The sequence below is a fragment of the Suricata suricatta genome, chromosome 5 (genome assembly GCF_006229205.1).
Source record: "Suricata suricatta isolate VVHF042 chromosome 5, meerkat_22Aug2017_6uvM2_HiC, whole genome shotgun sequence".
Classification (NCBI taxonomy): Eukaryota; Metazoa; Chordata; class Mammalia; order Carnivora; family Herpestidae; genus Suricata; species Suricata suricatta.
Window position 1 is genome coordinate 79,055,836 of NC_043704.1, and position 18,118 is coordinate 79,073,953.

General features: G+C 45.4%; 1 long non-coding RNA gene across 2 annotated transcripts; it reads right to left on the reverse strand.

The window, feature by feature from the left end:
- Positions 1-1,583: 1,583 nt before the first annotated feature.
- On the reverse strand, positions 1,584-15,028 carry LOC115291899. 2 transcript variants are annotated; one of them, XR_003908718.1, is made up of 5 exons: positions 14,859-15,028; positions 6,269-6,393; positions 3,923-4,018; positions 2,304-2,417; positions 1,584-1,670 (listed from the first exon to the last, which is right to left on the reverse strand). It is a non-coding gene; the product is annotated as an uncharacterized LOC115291899 (long non-coding RNA). The 2 variants fall into 2 exon arrangements; XR_003908717.1 differs by lacking the exon at positions 14,859-15,028 and adding an exon at positions 8,856-8,945.
- Between the last annotated feature and the right edge of the window lie 3,090 nt (positions 15,029-18,118).

Here is an 18,118-nt window from a genome sequence, read left to right on the forward strand (position 1 = left end):
GAAAGTGTATGGGAGTGAAGTGTTGGAGGAAGGTGAATAAAGTTGAGTAACTTACTGGAGCTTAAAATGCAAGATTTAAGAGCCCTTCCAAGGAAGGGTCCAGAGTAAAGATGTAGAAATAATTAGTTGATTGTGGAAGCTTTTTTTAACTGAGAGAGGGTCTGATGAGTTTGCCTGAGCCCAGTGGGAAAGAGCTTATAATTATAGGTAGGAGAAGCCATGGTCAGGCAAGTCATAGCTTCAGGGTACTGGAAAGAATCAGGAGATCCATTGCCTAGGAGAACCAGAGTCTGGTAACAAACTCTTCATGGGGCTAAGCTATGAGTGTTGTTTCTTTAATTTTGAGGTTTACAAATGTTAAAGAAAAACTTTGTAATTGCTTTATGGAATCATTAGAGTATCTTAAGGGGAAAAAAATAATAAACTCCTTTGCCTAGCATCCTTTGTCTTTAAAGAACTCACTCCTTTTAAGTTTTGTTTTTTTCTGTGTCATTCAATTTGATTAATGTGGAGCATTATCCTTCACAGTGGGCTTCAGGCAGTGGCTGAGATGGGCTCCAGATCCAAGGCAGAAACAGCGGTTTAGAGAACCAAGCACTTTCTAGAATCATTCCTGCCCACAGAGAGACAGACAGTGGGCTGGGGAGGCACCATCATAAGGCCTGCAGTCATGAAGAAGGGAGCAAGTCATAGAGAGGATACTGTGGATGGCTTGCAGTGGTCAGTGGGGGCTGGGGGACAAGCAGGGACCTCCTGAATCCTTCCACAGTTCACACTGAGCTCAGTGTGAATGAGAACCTGTACTTGAGGTAAATGCTTGTGTAAACAGATGGCCTGTTTGGGCTCCCAGGGTAACCCAGAGCAAGGCATGGACCCAGTCGGTTCCCAAGTCATAAGATCCCCATTGTTGGAACTAGGAAGAGATCTCAGCCAGGATCCTTGTTTAGTGTCCTCATTCTACATGGGGAATTACGGCTCAGAGAAAAGAAGATTTGCCTACATCTGGCAGAGTTTTGGCATGTTTGTTCCACCTCTAGTATCCAGATCAACTAGGAGGGCTGGTTAAAATTCTGCTTCTTGGGAGCCATCCCAGACTTATGAGATTGGATGCTCTGGAAGTAGGCCCAGAAGCCCACATTCTAGAAAGCACCCCAGGCAATTCCTAGACACTCAAGTTTCAGAAGCACTGGTCTAAGGTTTGGAAGCTGATTCATGGTCAACTCCTGACCACAGGCTTAGGGGTGTCTCTTTGACCCCGGGGGCCCCTGGGAACTGGAAATGTGGGAGAAAGATGGATCCAGAAGGGTGTGTCGGGGAGCTGTGAAGAGTGAGGTTGTGTTTCTAATTCTTCTTGCAGTGTGAGAAGGCCCGGATGCATCTGTTCAGATTGGATGTAAAGAAACTGAACAAATGATTTCTGTCTGCCTGTCAGGCACCAAAATGTTTATAGGTATGTGTCTAGGAATTTTGCTACTATTTAAACTCCAATTGCTCATCTGACAGATGAAGAAATTCACACAAGCTCCTTTCTCTCTTCTTAAGATAGTAGGTCTTCTTCAGTCTCCAAAATTTCATGTGTAATAGCTCAAGCAATTGGCATGTGCCCATCCATGGCTTTCACATCTCCAACAAACCTGATGAATCCCCAAGAGTGGGTCTCTAAGTCTGACCTGCAGGAATTAAGAGATGAGAAGAACTGGTTATTTTTGTCATTTTTAAAATGATATAGTTCTTTGCTGATAGTTAAAATAACACTTACTCTTGTTATAAATTTGTGTGTATTGTTTTCTATTGTATGAAGATTTCTTTTACCATTTTAGGCTGGATTCCTTGGGGGTATCCCAGGACTCCGGTACAACTAGAGGTCGGTGGCTAAAATTTATTTTTCAATGATAAATAGTCAATAAATAGTTCATCACATTACTAATGATGGTTAAACAAAAGAATACAATAAGTTTTCTCCTTAAAAACTCGGCTTGAATGTATATATTCCTATAAAACATTTGACAGGGATTCAGAACAGGAATCCGAGGCAGGCCTTGCTCTACATGTTATGTAAACTTGGACAAGGCATCACTTTCTCTGGGCCCCAGTGTCCCCCCCATGGAGTAAGAGGGTCATACAGGTGATTTCTGAAAACCTCTCCAGCACTGAAAGTATCAGGGTAAAGTACCAGGAGGTTATGAAATATCCCACAGTGTGGGAGGGAACAAATATGTCATGATTTCGTTCCAGTTTAATCTGTTTCACATTTAGTATAGTCCAAACTGTGATAGGTCCTCTGTGGAACATAGATGACTCACTTCCTGTCCTAAGTGGGTCTTCTCTGAGGTGTGGAACAGATCCTTCCTTCAGATATCAAGCCAGCCAAAGGGGTCGAGTCTGCGGGCCTCTGGGCAAATTACACATGCTCTTATCTGTGTCAAATTAAAACCAGTAATCAGTGCGTGAATGCACACACAGACACACACACACACACACACACACACACACACACACACTTAAGGACGCAACATTTTAGAAGCTAGATATTCCTGAAAAGTGTGCCCATCAAGGTTATTATAAACACAGTCACATTTGAGATGAAGTAGAGTTGTTGGCAATTGAAATAAAGATCAGGTTGAAACTTTTTGTAAGGTGACAGATGTCTTTTGTGTAAGTAATTAAGAAGGCTGGAAAAGCCCAATGTGTTTACCACCTCCTCCAGGGAGTCACCTCTGACTACTGCTGATTGCTGCTGCCTTCATTTATCTGCCTTCCCACTAACCCCTGCTCTGCTTTAAGAGCTGGACCCCACATCAGACATTATACAAAATTACACTCTTAAATCCATGGACTCCTAAAATGTTATAGCCAAAAGGAAACTTTGGAATGTCAAATCTTCTCACCTCTCCTTTATCATTCATTTATTTGCTTCTTCGTTCATTCATTTAAATATTTATTTGATGCCTACTATGTGTTAAGCACTGTGCTAGGCAGAAGACTATAGTAAGAACAAGGCATAAAAGTTTCCTATTCTCATAGAATTTACATTTTGTGTGTGTGGGGAAGGGGGAGACATAAACGAGTAGACAAAATTGTGCTAGTCTATAGGTTAATAGAATGGGGAATTAGTGGTCAGGTGGGAAAAGATACTTTAGATAGGATGGGATAGTCAGAGAAGATTTCTGTAAGGCGATGACAATTAGCAGGTCTCTGAAGAATGAGAAGGATCTAACCATGGGGAATGCTGAGACATAGCTGAGGGAAGACATAGCTGGCACACGTGGATGGTGAGGGAGGGGAAGAACTTAAAGCCCCAGAGGTGGAGGAAGTGTAAAAAAGGGGACTGGACAAGGGTTATTTCAGTGGGATGCAGGGAAATAGATGGCTTAAGATAAATTTTGGAGGTGGATATACAAGATTTGTTTCTGGATTGGACAAGGGGATTGAGACGTAGGAAGGAATCAAGGTGACTCCTTATCTTTTAGCCTGAGAAGCAGATGAAAGGTTATTTCTTGAAATGAGCAGATTGGGAAACACAAAACAGCTTTGGGAAAAAAAAATCCAAGAAACCTATTTTGGATGTAATGACTTTTGTTACTCTTATTGGGCATTGAGGCAGAGATGTTGAAGAAGTCAATGATTCTTCTTGGCAAGCTCTCTAATTATTTCAAAGGTGTTCGCTTTATCTCCTGACCTAGACCAAAATTTCCCTGAAGGCAGATGTGGCTTATATTTTGTATTTCTTCTGACTCCTCCAGAGAGTTCACAGTGAAAGGAAAGTAAGAACATTTTCATATTACCATGTCCCAGAATGAGACAGAGCCAGTATGCTAAGTCTGCTTATACTGTCTCACAAGACCCAACTGCTAAAATTTCGGAAATGCCGCGAGTCAGTTGTGACACCATCTCTGCATTCAGTCATGGTGGGGATACTTACACGTGGAATTTGGCAAGCCCTGCGAATCAGAACTGTTTTCTTCAGAGAATTATCAGTACATCACAGTAAGACCGAGACTCATCAACTCAAGTGCTCCTTGGGGAAAGGAAGATAATATCTGTAAGTATGTATTAAATATATATATATATATATTCAAGTTATTACAAAACATTCAGGTCTCTTCTCAGTGTCCTCCATAAACGTTTTAAGATTCACATGATCAGAAAGCCCTGATGGACATTTTCCCTGAATTCATACAGTCTGGTTAAAGTTGAAGTCAAACATTCACCTCTAATTAGGGAGAGATGTATCCCCTCTGAAAGAGTAAAGCTCTAAGATGTCCATTGCTGTTGTAAAGATTCCAGGTCCAGTGTTGCTAGATCTTATGCTTTTTCAAGAGAAGCCTGAGTTTTAGTGAGAAACTCCCCAGCTGTTAAAAGTTGACTTAATAAAAGAAAAACCCCACTATGGGCCAGACAAAACACTTGCAAAATCTTCAGTGGGCCCAAGGGCCACCAGTTTGCAATGCTATTTGAAGCTCTTATAAATGGTCATCTGTCTGGGGGAGGGGAGAGGGACTCCCAGAACATGCCAGAAATCAACTTTCCTGTCAACCCTGGCATGTGGGAGTCACCTCACATTTATTTAAGAAATATAGATGGGGTGTCTTGGTGGCTCAGTTGTTCAAGGGTCTGGCTCTTGATTTCAGCTTAGGTCATGATCTCATGGTTCGTGGGGTTGAGTCCCATGTCAGGCTCCACACTGACAGTGTAGTGCCTGGTTGGGATTCTCTCTCTCCCTCTTCCTTTGCCCCTCTCCTGCTTACTCTCACTCTCTTTCTCTCTCAAAAATAAATAAATAAACTTAAAAAGAAAAGGAAAAAAGAAATATTGTTTAAGTGACATGTGCTTTACTCCAGCATGGTAGGGCAAGTGCACATTGTTTATATTTGTTTTTCCCACCTAGGCAAGCACCATGACCACATCTTTGTATCCTCCAAGCAGGTAGTACTTAGGATTGCAAATAGAAGACTGCTATGGAAGTCGCTTGAGAAATATTTTGGCCAGTCTCTTGAGAAAACTGGTGTGCAAAGACCAGAAGTCCCTTGCCCTTAACTTCAGTAGTGAATTAGTAGACTGGGACTAAATGATAGACACTAGGACTGGAAAGAAACTGTAGTTCTCAGGAAATATTTGCTGAATTAATGAGTGTATAAAATAATGATAGAAGAATCAATGGGCACATGAACAAGTGAGCACAATCTGAACTGACCAACTGGTTTGTGGAATACAGTTCAAAGTAAGAATCATGTGAGTTGGGACTTGGTTTCTGTTCTTCGAGTAACTACTGTGTTACCTTAGGCATGTCCTTTATACTCTCTGGTCATTGACTTTCTTATCCATAAGCTCTCTGGTATCTTAGTGTTGTTTAAAAAATCATAAGCTAATAGTAATACTCATGATTATTGAGCACTGTATGCCAGCCATTGGGCTAAATGTTTTACTTAAATTTTGCCAATGCTTACACTAGATCTATGAAGTGAACACTATTTTTATCACCTCCATTTCAGAGATGAAGAAACAGATGCACAGTACTATAAGTAACCTGTCCATGTTCATACAATTTGTAAGTTACCAGAGGATGCACTTTTAAGAGAGGCATTTCAATCTAGAAATGTAATAGCAATAAAAGCACTATGAAAAATAAAAGGATGACACAAATGTAGGACCAGAATATTTTGGGGAGGCTCAACATTATGTCATCCCTAAAGATCTTGGAAAGAATGATGCTTAAAGTTAACATTCTTTTCTGCATTTCGCACTGTAGAATTGACATTAGAATCAATGTGAAGTTTGCATTCAGTGACCTCTGAGGGGCATTTTAGACTAATTCAGAGATCTGGTGTCTAGCCCTGTGACTTTTTGGGGAAACCGGAGCCAATTCTTTCAGTCTCTCTCTATATATGATGGATTTAAACACATTAGAAGTTCTTTTAGCTCTGAGAGTTAAAGGTTCTATGCAGAATTTAATACAAAGCTAACACGAGTCAGAATTCTTTTGGGTTGAAAATTAGAGAAACCTACCGCAAACCAGCCTAAGCCAAAGAGGGGAATTATTAGTTTAGAAATTGAAAAGCTTCTGAGTATTCTGGCTTTAGGCTTGGGCTCAGAAAACATCACCAGGCTTCCATCTCTCCAGCTCCCTCCATATATGGGCAGAATAGTCATCTGTAAGACTTACATTCTGTCAGCTAAGCAAACCCAACTGTGGGAAAGTACCCATCTTCCTGGGAAGCAGAAAAGTCATGGTGAGGATTAGATTGACTTGCTTTTGTCTCATATTTACCTTTATTGTGGTCTTCATCTTCACATGGAGACAAGTCCCAGGACATATGTTTGCCTCTTTAGCTATGTGGGAAGAGTGTCTTGTACGGAATACATGGGATGAGTTTTCCACTGAATAAGAACTTTCTGTATGAGAAGAAAAGAGAGCAGGTGCTAGGCAAGTAGAAACACAGAAGTTGACTCCAACCAGCTTCACCTCCCACTTAAAAGGAAGACTGACAGAACGGGCCTCCTGGCTCTGAACCTTCAGCTCAGAATCACAAGCTGTGTTGTTGTTACTTCTCAGTATTAGAAACAAGCTTTGTCTTTTGGAAAGTTTTCCTCCATCTTCAGGGACATTTGGACTCAAACAGGGACATCAATGAATGTCATGCAGTCATCATTTTGCCTTGTAGTTACAGTTCCTTAGAGAAATATGTGCAGTGATGATCTCAACACAGGTAATAAATTAGGAAATAAATGATCAGGCTTGAGAAAAGTTTGCCAGAGCTGTATTAATTTATGAGGACCCAGCCAATTAAGCAACTTGGCTAATGCCTCTGATTTAAACTGAATACCCCTGGTTTGTACTGGAGAGGGTTACCAACCCCTTTGCCTCTATTAGCTAGCGCAAATAGGCACTTGTGCTAAACAGCACTAAGGGAAAGGAGCAGAGAGCAAAGGGACAGGAAATACCCACCAGCAAGTCATAAAAACCTCTCCTGTGCAGTGACTTCAACGAGGCTAATGGACAGAAAAGAATTTGATCAGCCCTCCACTCAAAAACATCTACATTTACAGTTTGGATACTAATAGCTTCTTAGAGCTGGAAGAATGTTTAGACATTACCTAATCCAACTCTTTTATTTCATACCTGAAGAATTGAGGCCCAGAAAGGGGAAATAACTTGGTCAAGGTAGTGCTGCAAAGTAGGAGCTGAACTGGAATTCAAACCCAACAATCCCTATTCATTTTCCAGGCATTCATCCCTGCATGGCAAGTTCCCTTTAGTTTTGCCCCCAGGACTCTGTAAACATTTTGAATTATGAAAGCTTTCCCCATATGGAAGCTTCATTTAATTTGCTCTTCCCTGGAAATGCAGGGAAGAGAAATAGGAAGTAGCTAGTGCACTGCCCAAGACTTAAATATTCTTAACTCTCACTTCTTCGAACTAGAGGGATGAAAAAATAGCTAGAGACTAGGGACTCCTCAACATTAGAAAATCCAAAGGTAATTCATGAGTTTTTGAAAGGCAGTGAAGAGATATAATTTATATTTACTTCCCTAAGCATATTTGTGTTTAGCTAGTATTTAAAGAATGCTAAAGGAGGTGTTTAGGGATCTAAATTCCACTTGGATGTGGGTCTTGATGGGTAATCTCAACAACTCATTCTCTCTGGGTTTTGGAATTCTCATTTGTAGATTTAGTGGATTCTTAAGACCCTGGTCAATCTCAAGCTTAGGATGTTGGGGGAGAGAGGGTCTAAAATTTTTGCTGTGCTTCGAGTATCATTGTTATAGATAGAGAAGGAACTTTTTGGATGGAAGGTGGCCAACCTGAAGCCAGTCTGTGTTTGCAGATTAAGCACCGTCTTTGTTAACTTGGCCCAATGGAATAAGCACAGGGCTGAGTCCAGGACACAGCTGTGCCTCCCTTTGCTCTATGACCTTGAGGAAATCCTTGACTTTATCTAGGGCTCTTTTTATTTTTTAAAAATTTTTAATGTTTATTTATATTTAAGAGAGAGAGAGAGAGAGAGCTGGAGAGGGGCAGAGAGAGAGAGAGAGGGAGACACAGAATCTGAAGCAGGCTCCAGGCTCTGAGCTGCCAGCACAGAACTGGACGTGGGGCTTGAACTCATGGACCATGAGATCATGACCTGAGCTACAGTCATACTCTTAACCAACTGAGCCACCCAGGTGCCCCTCTAGGGCTTTTTGTAAAAGTGGGATGGACTTCTTTGCATGCTTGCCTCATATGGCTGTTGCATGGACATAAAGGACACAGAGATGCTTTATGACAATGCCGGCTCCTTTCTTTTAATTTTATTCATTTTGAGAGAGACAGAAACAGTGCAGGTGGGGGATGGGCAGGGAGAGAGGGAGAGAGAGAATCCCAAGCAGGCTCTGCACTGCCAGCTGCACATAGCCAGATGTGGGGCTTGAATTCATGAAGCCACAAGATCATGACCTGAGCTAAAACCAAGAGTGAGTCAGGTGCTTAACTGACTGAGACATTCAGGTGCCCCTCACATGCTGGCTCTTTTATGTGTTCCTTAATACTGTTTGCCCTTGGTGACTGAGAACAATGTGAAAACAAGCTATAGAACTAGTCAGAAGTTCAATGTAGCCAAGACAACACCAAGAAAACTGAAATTTCTTTTTCTCAGCAGCATTTGTTTTCCCGGTAAAGGTGCAAGTTGAAACAAGGCTTAATAAAATGTCCGTACATCCAGTCTGCCCAGGGTAGTCCTACTTGCTGTGGTCATCCCGGCATAATTATTAAGAATACATTTTTTCACTTTCAAAACTGTCTCTTTTTTAGCAATAAATTACACTGTTACCCCTGAACTTAATATCATTCTATCCAACCTTTTCATTTTACCTACTGGGAAATGGAGGCTCGGAGAAGAGAAATGACTTCCCCAGTTCCTCCAGGGTTTGTCCAGAGCCTAGACGTGGCAAGCCCCTTCTCTTTGTACCTGAGAAGAAAGGGGAGGGAGTACAGGGTGAGAGAATGGCTGCCTTTGTCTGCTTTCCAGCTTCTTGAAGCAACTTTTAGCCGAGCAGCCCCACCTCTCTCTCGATTTCCTGGAAAGTGATCAGCAATAGTGTAGCTGCCAGTGCCTGTGAGGGAGCTGGGGGATGGAGCAAACATAACAGGCTCCTGGAAAAGGAAGCCTTTTTCTCTTCTCTACCCATAAGAACAACCCCAGGGGGGAGAACCACTGCTTATTAATGTCCAGCCCTTATATAGGCACATAGGTTTTTTTTCTGTTGTTATTCATAAACCACTTCCATACTCATAATCTTAATTGATCTAATTCTCTCTGCCTTCGGAAATGATCTAGGAGGCATCCTTACTCTCATTCTGTAGTGTGAAAAACTAGGACCTCCAGAGGCAGCTGGCTTGCTCTAGGTTTTGTACTGAGTGCAATTGGGCACAGAGCTTGGTTTCCTGTCTCCTGGCCCAGTGTTCTTTCCACTCCTTGCTTCTGGCAGAGTCCGCCCTTAGGCATCTTCTAGGAGGAACCTCCTAATCACAAGGGTTTTTAGTATTCAAGAAACTAAATCTTCTTGGAGGAGCCCAGGGCAGATCCACCTTAAATCCTGATGTTGGCTCTGTGTCAAATGGTGTTAGAACACAGTTTGTGATCAACTGTGGGCTCTGTTCTACAAACATCATTTTTGAGAAAGTGAGTGTGTGGATGGAGAACAGGGTATTTCATCCTGGGATATGATTTTTCTCTTTAAAATTGTTGCTAGGATCATGGGGAATAGAGTCTCACCACAGTACTTAACTGTGCTGTGCTTGCAAATCACTGACCCAATAATTTGCAGAATCCCCATTTCAGAAAGATTTGTTCTGGTTCAAACTGAAATTCTTTATTTGGAACTCAACTTGTCCCAGACTTATAAGAACTCAGCTTGACAAGATTTACGGCTTCCGCCATCATCTGTCTGCCCCAAGCAGGCAGTTATGCAGGGGCAGGGGCTTTGGATGGACAAGAGTCAGGGACCCCAGGTGTGGTCTTGATCATGCATGATGTCAGAAAAGCTACTTTTCTTTTAAGGAGCTCCATTTCTTCAGCTGTCAAATGTTGAAATTGGATTAATCAGTGCACTTCTAACTTCTAAAGCCACTGGATATTTTTTTCTGAGAAAGTTATGGGAATGTAGCCCATGTAAATGGTGGAAGAGGTGAGGCTGAGGGCTTGGAGTCCCTTCATTCAATCCGCTTGTGTGGCCAGGGGACTTCTGCCTGGATGTCAGTGTAGAAACCATTGGATAATTTCCTAAGGCCCCATTAGTCCTGACACTGGCACTGAAAGACCAGTACAGTCTTAGTGACAGATGTCAAGCCCCTCAGGAGCTACAGTGAGCCCAGAATTCATGATGTGGAGCTTAGGTAGACAGGGAAAGAGGAGAGTTTGGGGTGGAGGGTAGCATCCTACAGGTGCACAGTACTTTACAGTTTACAGTACTTGCACATCGGCTGTCTCTTTTGAGCTTGCCCAGCACCGTGCATTCTGGCCTTTACCCAATGATCTGGCATCCAGCACTGATCAGGTGCCTGCTTCGTGGCAGAACTCAGGAATACAAAGATGAAGAGGAGACCTTCTGAGCCCCAACGTGCTCATCATCCATAAAGGAAAAAGCAGGTACACGAAAATTATAATTGCCAAACACAAAGGCTCTGAGAGAGGTGCACTCGAACACTGAGGGGAGGAGAGAAAGAAATGACTCCTTTTTCCTGGGGAAGGAGGGAGGACCGGGGTCATTCCCTGCACACCAAGCTCTGACGGCCTGAGAAAACATGGCGCACAGCAGGGCTTGGGGAGGAGTCTGGAAGGCCTGTGCCCTGGGGTAACAGAGGGGAAGTTTGGAAGGTAGTCTGGCTCCGAAGGGCTTTGAATGCAATGCAAAGAATTCAGACTCTGTGGCAGTTAGAATCTCTGTTTTCCAGATGAGGAAACAGGCTCACTGAAGTCAGGACCTTGGCTTTAGCCACAGGCCTGGGTGAGGGAACTGTGGGCCACCCTACAGAGCCCTGTGTCCCCTTGCTCCGTCTGCTACCCTGTGCTGCCTCCAGCAGGCCTGAGTTGAGGCAGGCCCTGTGTGGGAGAGGCCTCCGGGCTGTTTATCCCGTTCGGTGGGGCTGGCTCTGGCAGAGAATGGAGGTGGGTGGGGTGGGGGCCGAGGAGGGGAGGAGGGGCCTGACAACAAGGGCTACATTCAAGGCCTGCACTGGAGCCGGGCGAGGAGAATGGAAAGCTACAGTCTGTCGGAGCGTCCAGCCTTGGCAAGGCGGTCGGGGCCTTATAAGGAAATGTTGTTCACTGTGAGCCAGTGGGGCTGGGACGGAGCCCTGTGCCCACAGGACAGAGCTGCCCTTGTGGCGGTAGGCTGGGGGGTGCCACCCGCCCCGGCGCTGGGAGTCTGAGCTCTCAATGGGCCACTTCTGCGGGCTCAGCATTCCCTCGCAGCCCCCGGTATGTGCGAGGCCCCCACCCCCTCCATGCCCTCCCACTCCCCAGCGCCCTGGGCTGATTGGAGGAAAGGAAAAAAACAAAACAAAACAAAGACTTGGCCAGATCCCAGGCCTCATTGCTATTTGATGCCGAATTACCCAGAAAGCAGGCTCAAGTCAAATTCTGTCTCTTTCCCCTGAAGGATGCTTGAGTAAAGAGATGGATCTTTGCCCTCCTTCCCTGCGCTGCACCCTGGTCTGTCTCCTCCTCCTTGTGACCACAGAATGCCCAGGCTGGGCCCTGTCCTGTGCAGAAAGGCCGGATCAGAGATGGTGGGGAGGAGGAAGCCTTGGGTGGGACCTTCTTCACGTCCTCACTGGAGGGCAAGAGACTCTGGAGCACTCCTAGGAGAAGGGCGACTCCCTTCAGAGCTCCTTACCTGTGCCCAGCAGGCCAGAGGGCCTGAGAGATGCAGGAGGGCCAGAGGAAAAACACAGCCTGCCCAGAGAGCAACAACAGAACAGACTGTCAGCATTAGTCAGCTCCTGGAAGGAGTGCCTTTCCACAGTGTGCCGGGACGGCTGATTTAAAGCATTGATCCCTACAGGATCTCCCTGAACCTGAGAGTATGATAGGAGCAGAAAAGATGCTTAGTGTGGCCTTTTGCTCTGCCTATTCGTAGACTCAGATACACGAAAGCCTGGAGTCACAAGGAAATAGGTCAGTCAGTCCAACTCTCCACCTGAAAGAAACGTGCCAGGACTTTAGGCAGCCTGTGCTCTCCTAGTGACCACGAACTTGGTCTGTCACATCAGTCTCCAGTGTTTACAGGTGACTCCCTGTGCGTCAGCCACGAGGGACCACCCCAAGGGTACTGCCCAGGGCAAAGCTCTGAGAAGCACACAATGAGCAAAATGTAACAGAGGAGGGAACAGCAAAAACACAGCGAAGATACTCTTCCAGTGGAGAAGAGAGGGGAGTCGCTTTTGACCAGACTCACTGAGCAATAGACAAGAAAGGGTCTTGTCAGAGCGATGGCGTTCAGGGTGAAGAAATGCTGAGTTCAGGGAGTGACCTTTGAGAGCTGGGAAGATGGGGAAGTGGCCCTGGGGGAGCGGCAGGCACCAGCAAGCCCAGGATGGGCCCACCTAGGGCCCTGCTGGGTGCCCGAGGAGAGACATGCCTGGGAGGTGTGGTAAGGCTGGCAGAGGAGGGAGCTCTGGCCAGAAGACCCAAGAGCAGCAGAGTTTGGAGGCTCTGGGTGCTGGAGGAAAGAGGAGATTCTAGTGCACAATGGCCAGGAGCCATCTGAGCATCAAGGAGCTGTGATCAGCTCAGTGATTGAGGCCACGTGACTGATAGCACCTGCAGGAAGGAGGGAGAGGTGTCCTTTTCCAGCTTCACTGCCCGGAAAGTGCTCCTTCCCCAAGCAGAGCTCTAGGGGTCATATTCCCCTGGCCAGAGTCTGGAGGCCCAGCCAGACCCCAGGATTTCAAGTGCTGGTGGATCTTTGAGGGGCTGTTGGAACTACCAGTGACCAATGCCCCCGGGGATGATTAGGCCTGGCTGGTTTGATTCCTTTCTCCTTTTGAGTTGGCGCTTTTTGTACACAAAATCATTCTGTTCAGATGGGGTTAAGAAACCTAATCTTCAGTCCTTTTTGGCAGAAGGTTATCAAAAAGGACCCTGGGTTAAAAGGCAGAGACACAGGGATACCACCTCCACTCCAACAGCCTGCCCTTCTTTGGGCAGCCACTGGTCACACACCTTTGCTTGTCATGACCCCGAGAACAGACAGGGTGGCCTTCTTTCTGTTCCCTTTTCCCTCCATTGCTTCCTTTCCTTCTTTCTAGTCCAGCCTACACTGTGGCACTACCGTCCGGAAGGGGCCTGGGGTCCCCACTGGGAGGAGAGCAGGAATAGCCCTGGTGGGTGGATGGCCTGAGGTGCTCTAGGGCATAGACCTGATTGAGCCCCTCGGGCCTCTGGCTCTGGGCTCTGGTCACTCAGGCCACACAGGCCCTGAAGCAGGACTGTGAAGGGGCCTGAGCTCATTCGTGGTCGTGAGTCTTAATTGGAGCAGCTGATACTCTCCATCTCTGGAGCTTCCCACCAAGTTTGTCTTTATTTCACAAGCCGGATGCAGACCCCTGAGGCCACAGAGATACCGTGGGGGTCACAGAGGAACTGGCCGCTCTCTTGACCCTTCAGTAGGTAGGGTTCATTTTGAATTTGTGTGTGATGAGCATAATTGATTTGTTCCCTTTTAAGAGCATATGTGAGCATTTTATGGTGAGATCCTTTCTTGACTCTAAAAAATGAATTTCAAATAGCAAACTTAGATGATGGCAAGGGCCCTATTTCACTAAACAGGACTCTTCCTGTCCCGTTTAATGTTTACCACCACCACATATCATCTGCTGGACTCAGTCATCAGTTCAGAGAAATGCCATGAGCAAATTTCCTCCGTAGATTTTCTTTTTATTTAGTTGTACCTAACCATTCATTATTCACCCATCTATTTGGTTTGGTAATGAGTAGTTAAAAAAAAAAGCAGGTAAGTATAAAGGGAATGTGGTACGAGTCTTCTCTGACCCTTTCCCCAGTTATCCTGTTGTCCTCCCCCAAAGCAGCCTGTGTTACTATTTTCCCGTGTTTCCTTCTCCTCCGTGATGCATTTCTAGAAATAATTATCAAGGACTTTCCTCATCCAGTACACATAGCTCATTCAGAAAGATGCAAGCTCGTTCAAACAAAATTCTCTAGGGGTAGTTGCTCTCCCAGGCTTGCCTACTTGGGATGTGGAACCTGATTCTGGATGTCAGATGGGGACCTCATCTGATCCAACTGTCTGTAGAGTGATCCCTGATGGGTGTCCTTGAGCCCAGCCTTTCATGATACTGTGCTAAGGAGCACACTCTCTGGAATGGGATTTAAGTACCACCCCCTGCATGATCTTATAGAAAATTAATCATCCAGAGACTATTCTGAGTTCAGGTGCCAGATTAGAAAGGCTCTGAGGGTGACCTGGCATCCAGGTTGCTAAGGCTAAAGGAAGAGTCTCCACGGGTCATAGTTTTCTGGTTCCTCGTGGTCTGATATGAACTGAAATGCCCGTCACTGATCTAGAACTCTACTGACTGATCACAGAGAAATCTCAGTCTGTGCTTGCTCACCTGGGTCTGGCAGTGCCACTAACGCTGTAGCTGCTCACTGATCACACTGGAGCACTGCCTGGCTCACTGATCTCAGAGGAGCACTATGCTGTTTGCTCATCACACTGGAGCACTCGCTGGCTCCCTGATCACAGAGGAGCACTGCCTGGCTCCCGGATCACACTGGAACATTGCCTTGCTCATTGATCACACAGGAGCACTGCCTTCTCACTGTTCACACAGGAGCTCTGTCTTGTTCACTTACCGTGCAGGGTACTGTCTTGTTCACTGATGGTGCTGGAGCTGCATTTTTCCAGTGAAGATCCGGATTTAGCAGTCATGGCAGCTCTGGTATTTGCATGCTGGTTGCTGGGAAGGGTTTTAAAGCCTTTTTGGTGGGAAGAGTCTCTTCCTGATCAGAGTCCAAACTGAAAATGGATCCTGCATTTGCAAGCACAGTGACAATATCATTAAACATCACCCAAGCAATAGCAGCCTGGAACATCAATTTAGCCACTTTTGCCCAGTATCACGTGGGTTTTGCTTACAGAAGGATCTACATGGTAAGTGAGTTAGGAACAAGTCAGCACAAACGGAACCATAAATATCTTGATAGAGACAGATGTATGAAATCTAACTGGGTGGGGAAAGCAGATGTGGATAAACAGCTGGATAAGAATACAGGTGTGAACCTACTGAAATATTAAGAAGATAATATAAAAGATAATATTAAAGAAAAGTTAGTTATGGTCCTTTTGTCATTTGCAACAACTCTTATTTTCCATAGCCCCTTCAATCTTCATGTCCCTATTCAATGCACAGGTTCACATACCTGTAATCATATTGCAAATACTTTCGAGAGTCTGTGTTTTGGTTAATATTATAAACACTTGCCACATTGCTTCAATCTTTGTTTTATGGCCGCAGAAATGCCATTGTGGTGATTCACAATACATTTCTTGCTTTTACCTATTGTTGCAATTTTATGTCTCCAGCTGCTTAGTGTGGTGGATGATTTTGTAAAGAACATTTTAGGATATTTAGCTTTGTGCTTTTGTTGATTTCTTTAGAATCAGATTCAAGAAGGGAGATGGCTTGGCCAAAGGGAATGGACCCCCTGATGAGGAGTAGTTTCCCTTTGGTTGAAAGCCACCTGTGGTAGTCAGGACTCTATGCCTCAAACTGATCTTACCAGTTTGGTGCTCCAAGCCAGTAACTAGCATGTCACTGGGCATCCGGGCAGGAGCACAGAGGTTGACAAGGCCCTGAGAGAGACCTGTGGCTGTAGAAGCTCTCCACGTTTGAGGGCACACTATGCATGGGTGCCATTCCAAGGGTCTGCCTTATTTGCAAAGGTTGTTCATTTGTGGCTGCCATGTAAGGCCCTCTAAGCCAATGATTGTTTGGGAGCAAAAGAAAACCAGAGCTGAGCTCTGAGTTCTTATACTGTGGCAGCAGTGGGCAGGGCTGCAGGAGGATTGAGGGTGAAAATCATTGTATTTTTGGTGCAGGGATACTGTGGCCCTCATCAGTGGCACTGCCTGTGGACACAGCCCTCATGGCACGGTCCTATTACGTGCAACCTAGATGGCAGCCAAGGCCCTTGGAGATCCGATTTAACTTGACCCAAGCACCAGTGCTGAGCCTTATGAGAGCCTTGAATTCGGAGCTTGGTTTCCACAAGCGCCCAAAGGTGCGTCACCCAGCCCCACCCTGCGACCTCTCATCTGGGTGTGCAAACCAGCTCTGCCTGAAGCATTCAAGGAGCAAAGTCCAGAGCCTTCCGTGGGCTTTGCCAAAAGTCCCTCGCACCCAGGACTTTGTGAGTTTGGTAACTTTACTGAAGATGGAGGGTCTCGGGTAGGAGTCTCATCATAGACTAGGCAAGCTTTGGCTTTATTGATACCCTTTCCCATCTATCTTTCTCAGGCTCATTCCCCTCAGCAATAAGCATGCCCTCAGTTCTCCTAGGAGAGTTTGCCTCCCCACCCCCCATATTCAGGCCCCTTCTGTGCCCATGCAGGTATTTTCTCCAAATAAATATGTATCACTCCCTAAAAGAATTCTGGTGGTATGTCTCCCTTGGCTATCAATAACCATATCCTTATAGGAAGGTGAAGGTGGCTAGTCGGGAGTTGTTTTGTTTTGTTTGTTTGGTTGGGTGGTTGGTTTTGGTTTTGGGGGGGGAGGGTTTAGTGAGATAATTCACAAAACAAACAGTTGTTTACAGAGGGCTTGCAGAGATCCCATGTGGGCCTCCCAGTGACAATGCCAAATGGTCAGTTGGATAGACATTATTACCGTGCCTTTAGGTAAGGAAACCATGGTCCATTGCAGGGGAGAGCCTGTCTGAGGCCACCCAGTTGGTTGTCTGATGAGCTAGAACCAGAGTCTAGATTTACCTGTGTTCTGTGCATGGCCCTTTTCCACATCACACTGTCAGACCATCTGTGTGGGTGCCCACACACGGCTTTAGCCATGGCAGGAGTGTGGAAATGCCCATTCAGTAGACATTACCCACTGCTGGCTCTGTGCTTGCCTTCAAAGGGTATAGTGTGAAGGATGCATGACTACAGTGAAGGACTTGTTTTTACTCCTGTACCTGGCTCCTAGTTAAAACCAGGTGTGATTGGGGCGCCTGGGTGGCTCAGTCAGTTGAGCATCTGACTTCGGCTCAGGTCATGATCTCATGGTTTGTGGGTTCGAGCTCTGCATCAGGCTCTGTGCTGACAGATCAGAGCCTGGAGCCTGCTTCAGATTCTGTGTCTCCCTCTCTCTCTGCGCCTCCCCCACAAATGTGGCAGGTACACACAATAGAATATGACTTGGCCACAAAAAGGAATAAAGTGCTGACTCATGGTATGATATGGATGGATCTCAAACACATTAAACTGAGTGAAAGAAGCTAGATAGATGGGGCACATACTCTACGATTTCACTAATATAAAATGTCCAGAAAAGACCCCACAGAGACAGAAGAGAGACTGGCATTGCCAGAGTGGGAGGTGGAGAGAAAGAAATGGGAAGGAGCTGCTTAATAGGTATGGGTATTTTTGGGAAGGTGCTGAAAATGTCTTGGAACTAGATAGAGGTGATGGTGGCATGGTAATGTGCATCTACTAAATGCCTCTGAATTGTAGACCTTAAAATGGTTCATTTAATGTTATATGACTTCTGTTTCAATTTTATTTTATTAAAAATTTTTTTTTAAATTTTAATGTTTATTTTGGAGAGAGACAGACAGAAAATGGGTGGGGGAGGGACAGAGAGAGAGGGAGACAGAATCTGAAGCAGGTTTCAGGCACTAAGCTGTCAGCGCAGAGCCCGATGTGGGACTTGAACTCACAAACCGTGAGATCATGACCTGAGCCAAGTCAGATGCTCAACCGACTGAGCCACCCAGGCACCCCTAAAATTTTTGTTGATGTTTATTTGAGAGAAAGAGAGAGGGAGTAATCACAAGAAGGGGAATGGCGGGGGGGGGGGCGGGGGAGGAGAGACACAGAATCCAAAGCAAACTCTAGG